This window comes from Equus caballus, chromosome 12 (assembly GCF_041296265.1).
Source record: "Equus caballus isolate H_3958 breed thoroughbred chromosome 12, TB-T2T, whole genome shotgun sequence".
Taxonomy (NCBI): domain Eukaryota; kingdom Metazoa; phylum Chordata; class Mammalia; order Perissodactyla; family Equidae; genus Equus; species Equus caballus.
This window is the reverse complement of record NC_091695.1, coordinates 15917382-15925921: the sequence shown is the minus strand read 5'-3', so window position 1 is coordinate 15925921 and position 8540 is coordinate 15917382. Positions and strand designations below refer to the sequence as shown.

The 8540-nt window shown below is 35.7% G+C and overlaps 1 pseudogene; it reads right to left on the bottom strand.

The window, feature by feature from the left end:
- Positions 1-2052: 2052 nt before the first annotated feature.
- LOC138916806 (olfactory receptor 8K3-like) lies at positions 2053-3002 on the bottom strand (annotated as a pseudogene).
- Between the last annotated feature and the right edge of the window lie 5538 nt (positions 3003-8540).

Here is an 8540-nt window from a genome sequence, read left to right as displayed (position 1 = left end):
TGCATTTATCTAATGATTAATTATTTTTTTAACACATTCATGTATTTTTTGGCTGTTTGGATATCCTCTTTTGTGAAATATTTCTTCAGGTGTCTTGCCCTTTTTTTTCCTCAATAGATTGACTGTCTTGATCATACTGATTTTAGGATTTAGGCAATATATTGTTGTTTTACTGTTGTTGTGTTTTGTTTTGTTTTTACAAATTTCTGATATCACTACTTTGTAGGGTGTATGCGTTTCAAATGTGTTCTCTCAAGATTTCATTTTCACTCCCCTATACTGCATTTTGAATCAATGTAAGTTTTTATTTTGGATGAGTGCTAGTTATCTAACTTTAATGTTATTATTTTTGTACCCTTCTTAATGAATTTTTGCTTTTCCCAAGTCATGAAGATATTATTTTCCTTTTTTGAAGAAATTTTGTGGTTTTAGCTTTCATATTTATATTCATAATATATCTCAATTAATTTTTACATGTAATTCAAACAAATGAGTAAGGTTCATGTTTTCAATGAATTGACCCAATTCAATTTGGTCAGTTTTCTGAGAAGCCCTTCTTTCCTCGTTACATTGTAGTGGAGGCTTTATTTCAAATCAAGTTAAATTACACATGTGAGTCTATTTTTGGACTCTATTTTTATCTCTTTTATTGGTCTGTCTGTCCATAGGTGTACTCATGACATAATTTTTCATTTTTTGCTGAGGAAGATTCACCCTGAGCTAACATCTGTCACCAATCTTCTTTATTATTTTCCTTGCTTGAGGAAGATTAACCTGGAGCTCACATCTTTGCCAATCTTCCTCTGTTTTGTATGTGAGTCACTGCCACAGCATGGCTGATGAGTGTTCCAGGTGCACACCCAGGATCCAAACCCATGAACCCTGGACACCAAAGTGGAGCTTGACAAACTTAACCACTATGCCACAAGTCTGGACCCCACGACACAATTGTTTAAATAAAATAGCTTTATTAGATGAATTGATGTTTGATATTGGAAGTCTTCTGTATTCTTTCTTATTCTAAGATATCGCCCTGGGTATTCTTGATCCTTTGCTTTTTCACCTAAATTGTGATGTAAATCTAAGTATTAAAAAATACTATTGGAATTTTGATTGTTACTGCATTGAAGCTATAGGAAAATTAAGGATAACTGACCTGATCACAGCATTCATGTCTTTAACCAATGGACACGATATATTGCTACATGTATGTCTTCTTTTATAATTCAGTAATGTTTTCATAGTTTCTAGCAATGAAATCACTAAAATCACTCATTAGATTTTCCTCTATATATTTTACAGATTTTTTGGTGTAATAGATACTTTAAAATTTCATTTTAACCTGTTTTTTGTAGTATACAGCAAAATAATTGATATCTTACAGGCTGACCTTATATCCACCAGCCTTGCAAAACTCATTATTCACAATGTTTTCGCTTGAAGATTCTTTTGGATTTTTAATGTATGTAATACACCACTTGAAAATAATTAGACTTTTATTTCTGCTTCTCCAAGCATATATATGTTCACATATCATAATTTAACAGAAATCTGAGATTCCACCCACCACAAGGGAGATAGAGTTAAAATATCACTAATACAGATATTTTGATGTATTTGTCTTTTCTGTATGTATGTCCAGCACATAGAACAGTAACTGCAATCTTCTATATGTCAGTAGGCCAGTATGATGGTCACTGGTATTTAAAGAGTGTGTGAGACACTGAAAATACTTTATTAAAAAACACAAGAATACCTTTAAAAAAGATTATGAAACGGATGCATTAAGAAAGATTTCCTTTTAATTGCGTCATAAGCACTTGTCACTGTGAGAACCGTGATCCAGACTTCAGGCTTTTGTACTGAAACTTGAAGACAAATCAAAGTTGATACCAGAAGGATGGTCACCATTTGAAAAGCTGTAAGTTGAAAATAAGAAAAATATTTCTGGTTTCTCATGCCTTTTACACATTACTGCTTCTAAATTATTATTATATGTAATAAACAATTCTCTATAACCTAATTTATTGTATATACATTCTCTATTGAACTTTATATAGGGAGTTTGAGCAGATTTTTCCAAAGCCTATGGAGGACATCTTTTACCTCTTTGTTCCTCATGCTGTACATCATGGGATTCAGCATGGGTATAACAAAAGTGTAAAATACAGAGGAGATTTTATCAAGATCAAAGGAATGACTGGTCTTGGGATGCAAATATGTAAAGGATAGAGTCACATATAATACAATTACCACTATCTGGTGAGATCCACAGGTGGAGAAGGCCTTGTGCCTGCCCTCCGCAGAGTTCATCTTAAGGATGGCCATAAGGATCTGTATTTAGAACACAAGAACTATCAGAAGAGATGAAATCAAATTAAATGCTGAAAACATTAATATTATCAACCCAATTTGACATATGCTTGAGCACAGCAAAGTTAACAAGGGAAGACTGTCACAGCAGAAATGACTAATTACATTATAGCCACAGAAGGATGAAATAAAAATCCTTACGGTGGTTATCAGAGAGAGAACGGCACTATACAGATTGGGGACTGTCTCAGCATGCAACATACCCTTTGTGACATGATGACTGTGCAGAGCAGGAGGTTACAGATGGCCACATAGCAATCATAGGCCATTGCCGACAGAATGAAAAGTCCACTAATGATGAACAAAATGAAGAAAGATAGCTATGTAGCACACCAATTATAGGGGATTGTATTTTTATTCGCTACAAAATTTACCAACATTTTGGGTCCCACAGCTGTTGAATAACCAAGATCGATGCAAGCCAGATGTCTGAGAAAAAGATACATGGATATTTATAGCCTGCAGTCCATCTTGGTGGCAATGACCATGTCCAAGTTGCCCACCACTGAAATCATGTAGATGATGAGGAAGAGCCCCATTAATAGAGCCTGCAGCTCAGGGTGGTCTGTGACTCCCATGAGAATGAATTCCTTTAGCAACGTTAAATTTTGTTTGTCCATCCAGGCCATTATGAAAAATAACTGATGGGAGAATCATCAGAAGAGTCGTTGGGTTTATGGAAATGATATCTGTTAAACTTTTAATATGCAAAGCCATTATGTGTAAGATAAATCCATTTTTTTTTAGATGCAGTGATTTACCCTTTTATTTTTTTTTTTACTTTATTATTTTTTGTGAGAAAGATTAGTCCTGAGCCAACGTCTGCCACCAATCCTCCTCTTTTTGCTGAGGAAGACTGGCCCTGAGCTAATATCTGTGCCCATTTTCCTCCACTTTATATGTGGGATGCCTGCCATAGCATGGCTTGACGATCGGTGCATAGGTCCGCACCTAGGATCCAAACCGACCCTGGGCGCTGAAAGTGGAATGTGCAAAGCTAACTGCTATGCCACTGGGCGAGCCCCGATATGCAGTGATTTAAAACAGGATCCATTCCCATCGTTAAATCTAGATCCAATTTAGAAACCATTGCAAACTAAAAGATATAGTAGCAATTTTCTTTTTTGCGCCATGTACTAGTTATCATTACAAGGTGTATGCAGTTCCTTTATGGTTCTGTCAACAATGCATTATTGGAAAAGTTTGGCCTAGAGTAGGAATTCCGATTTTTTTTCAAAAATGTTTTTCATTTAGCATACACAGAACTAGTTAATACATATCAAATTTTATAATGAATTATAATAAAAAGTCATAGCCTTCTACTTCTTGTTCCCACAACTTCAGTCCCAATCTCCAGATAAAACCATAATTAACTAATTTAATAGAATTTGATTTACTTTTCTACATGTAGTTGCACATGTTTAAATGGTATTCTCATTCTAACATCCATTTGCTCTTTTTAAATTATATTCTCATTCTACTGTGCTTTAATGAGTTTTAAATATTGTTTAGTGATTTTTATAATGATAGAAAATAATTTAGCTAACTTGCAGAAGTCCCCAACATGCTCACTCTAATGCACATAAATAACTTTTTTAATTCCTCTAGAACCATGTGTCTGAAACTTTAGCACTCGTGTGCTGATTTTGAAGTTTCTGATGTTTGCTATGTTACATATCAAGTAAGGCCTGTATCTATAATTTATTCAATCTGAGAAAAAATAATTAGCAGGCATTCCCACATTTCCTTTACCTTTAGCACTAGTATCTTTGAAGTGATGGCTTTAATGCTGTAGTTATATTTCTCTAACATATTTTAAGACAAGTAAAAAAATTATTAAAGCATTTCCTAATGAATACCTAAAACCTCCTGGTAAACTACTATGAACATACTTATTTGATAAAAAGAAACATCTCTCTAAGGTAGAGAGTTCTCTCAAATGCCTCAGGGTCTGGTAAACAATAGCATTGCATGGAGTCCAAGGACGAAAGGTAAAGAACATGATAGGGAACAAGGGGAATGAGAAATCACAAGGTTGATTTGAGATTCACTCAAATTTTACCTCTTTAAATGTACATGAACAGGACAGATAATTATTTCATCTACGTAAAGCAAATTGGATGTGACATTTATAGAAATAGAGTATATGCACTATACTTCAATTTGAATATTTTTCTTACAACTTTATTACATCATCCATCAAGAATATATCAAATATTTTGATTTAACACATTTTAATTTAAGGATTGAATTTTTGGTTTCTCTGCTTCCCCAACTCCTTTCCTCTTCAGATCGTTTTAAAGAGAGGTGCTTCCAAACGTTCATGGAAAGAAATCATATGTGGTTATTACAAACTCTCCCAGAGTTTAAAAAATGTGGACCATACTGCAACTCATCCTAAGAGGACAGCAAAATTCTGATTAAACAGTATATATATAATAAAAACCAATGTATTCAGGCCTATCATTTAACATAGATAGATACAAAAATCCTAAAAAATATTAAAATATTATTGATAGCGATTTTAAAAATGTATTAGAAAATTGTACATTATATTCCAGCTGGGTTAATCCCATGTTTGGCTGGTAGGTTTAATTCTGGAAAATCTATACATATAATTCACTGCATTATCAGACTGAATTATAACAAAAATACACAAGCCTTTGAATAGATGAAGAAGTAATATCATTTAGATAGGACACATACAATAAAAATTAAAATTAAAAGAGAACTTCCATAATGACAGAAAATTTTATAAAAGCTAGATGAACTTACTCTCAAAAGGAAAATGATGAGGATTATTTTAGGCTGATTACTTTTAAAACTGCAGATGAGAAGGGGGCTCCGAGGAGTTGAATTTGCTTGCCCTTTGAAGAGAGACATTTGCATTTGTGAAGGAAGTCTCCAGCTGTGGGGGGGTGTCTTGCTCTCTGCACCAGGAGGAAGGGAGGATGACCTTATCTCTGGAAACTCTTAATGGGGAAGGCAAGGACTTAAGTTGTTTACTGTCTGACAACCTCATGTAACTGAGCCTCACCCCCCCCCCCCCCAATATCCTCCTTGTCTTTAGTTGAAGATAATATTTAAGTGGTCGCTTTTGCCATTTACTTAATCCGGTTTGATTATCTAAAAGTCATAGGACCACCCATTAACCAGACCTACTGGCACTGATTGATAACATTTTAACAGTCCTTTTTACATATTCTTTCCTTTGTCTTGTAAAGAGATAACTCAGATACCTATGCCTTAAATTTAGCCATACTCTCCACCCATGTTTGCAGCAGCAGCAGTGGCAGCAGCAGCTCCTCCTGCCTGTGGGTCCTGTCCCTGTGCAGCAGCTCTGACTGCCCGTGGGTCCTGTCCCCGTGCTATTCCACACTATTCTCTAAATAAAAGAGCACTACTGCCAGACCTTGAGAGTCCAAGAAATCTTTCTTTTGACTCATCCACTCACCAACCCCACATCAGAAAATAATTAAAATTTTACCGAGAAACATTATACAAGTTCTAAATAAATTGGTAGAAAAACTATGTTCCTGGATTGCACAACTTGGTGTTATAAAAATGTCAATTCTCCTGAAATTACTCTATTTGCTCAGCGCCTTCCCAATCAAAATCTCACTAGGAGATTTTGTAGAATTCGACACTGATTTAAAATGTATTTAGAAAATGAAAATTATAAAGAATAAGCAAGATACTTTTGAAAAGACCTGAGGTACCAGGTATTCAAACTCATAATGCTAGAGTTATTGAGACATTGAGGAACTGGCACAAGGATGGGTAAATACGCCAGTGGAACAGAATAGAAAACTGAGGAAAAGACCCATGATTGTATAGAACCGTGGTGTATGACAGAGGGGGCATGTCAGGATGGTGAAGCAAAAGTGGTCTATACAGTAAATGGAGCTGGATAAAAGGATTATCCATATAGGAGATGATGAGATTGGATGTTTAGTTCATCCATATAAAAATCAATCCTAGTCAAGAACTTAATGTTATAAGAAAATGTTTAACCACTTATAGCCTTAAAAACTAAAACCTCTGGATCTCTCTAAATAAGCAGAAATTTTGCGAAAGTCAGATGAGAAATTCAAGATTAACTTGACAGATTAAATCTACCTCACAAAATTACTCTATCCAAAAATCTATTCGCAGTATTAACAAAATATTTGCAGAAAGTAAAAACAAACATTCATTAATAGTAACCAAACAAGGAGAATGTCAAACTATAATGCCTTAAGATACAAAAAGTTATTCCTAAAGGAAGGGATATTGCACAGTAGTTAGTGCAGTTTGGCCATCCTCTTCATCCCAACATCACAGTACTGTGATTTTACAAATCCTTCAAGCTCTTCCGAAACACAACTGAGTTGATCATTTATGTACTCCTTCTCCCACCGCCCCTACCCAAGGAATGACTTGAAAGACACAGGGAAAATGAGCAACAAGTCATTTACCTGATGGAAGCAGAAACTTCAGAGCTGTACCAGGAGTTGGGGAATAGATCTGAAGCCCAAGGATATCCTCCCATGCAAATGCAAACACCCAATGCAGACTAAGTATTCTACAAGATCTTGCAAATAGCCTCAAATGAGCAAAATGGGTTAGTCGCATTGAGAACATTGTCTTCTCATTCAAAGGTGGGAGAGAATGGAAGAAGGTGAACAATGAAGGAAGAATCTTGAATGGCTCTAAAAATTGTCAGGCTCAGTAGTCTTTGGAGTGTGTCAGCATCACAGACATATATACACATATTATTTTAAAATTATTTAAAAAGGACAAATACCCATACTTCTTTCATCCAGCACTGCTAATAAGGCCATGAGCATTTATATACGTTTCCATTCCTTATTGTGTAAAATATACTGCATTATCTCCATAAAAGCACACTAAATCTGCAATAAAGTGGCATTAGTGAAAGATATAAGATCAATATAAATCTTTTCTAGTTACAACTTTGGAATCTGATAAAATGTGTTGCTTGGCCAATCTGACTTGGTGAATAGCAAAGTTTTGGAACTTAAGATGTGCTGAATTATGCCTTCTAGCTGTGTGATTCAGCGCCAATCCCCAAGCCACTATTATGTGGCTTGTCATGATCTTTGAAATTTTTTTAAAACTGTGCTTCATTATAATTATATCCATTTATGCTAGACAAAATTTTACGTGCTGAGTAATATGGCTTGTGCTGCACCAGTGCCATATAACTGGGACTGTGCTGATGCATGGGAAGGTCTCCTACACTCCTCTTCCCATCCTTCAAAAATAATTTTCCGTATTCACTTGTGGTGTGTGCAGTTTATAACATGAAGAACAACAGATCAATAAGAAAATTTCCCTTAATACACTTAGGTACATTATGAGAAAGAAAAGGGAATATGCAAACCTTGAATAGGGAAGTGCTTAAGGTGTGGTAAGTTCACCAATACTGAAAGCAGAACACATGTACCTGACTAATAATTCTTCCAAAGATTGATCTTCTTTGACCATTTAATTGCACTGATTTTAAACTTGGTTTTGTCCCCACTATAAATATGTTAGGAGATACTTCCAAGCCTTTAGCCTCATTGATGCAGGCTTGATGAGCCAAGAAGTGAAAAGAAATACTTCTTGGACTCTCAAAGTCTGGTGGCAGTGCTCTTTTATTCACAGAAATGCATGGGAACAGGACCCATGGGAAGTGAAGAGCAGCAATCTGTTGATGGCAGGGCTAAATTTATGAGGCATGGGAGATTTCATCAAGATGGTGAAAAGCATAGGAAGACTCTGAACTCAACTCCTCCCATAAACACAACCAGGTTACAACTATGTTTGGAAAAATTACCCTGGATTGAAAACTGAAAACTGGATTAAAAGAACTCCCATAAAAAGAGACAGTCCTGACTAAGGCAGAAGAGGCAAAAATTCCTTCTGGAGAGGAAGAACCCACATTTGGGAGCAGTGGAGCTTCTCAGCTGGCCAGGCAGGAGTCACCCTAACGTACACAGCCCTCCCTGGAGAACTGAGGTCCAGAGCGGGAGCCGATACTGCTGTAAGCATACCTCAGACTCAGCCCAAGTGAGATGAGGGTCTTACTGTCTGGTGACAAATGAAAATGGCAAGTAATAGGATATATTGGAGTATATGAGGAAGCCATTTTGTGTAAACATAATTCGGCCTGACCTTGT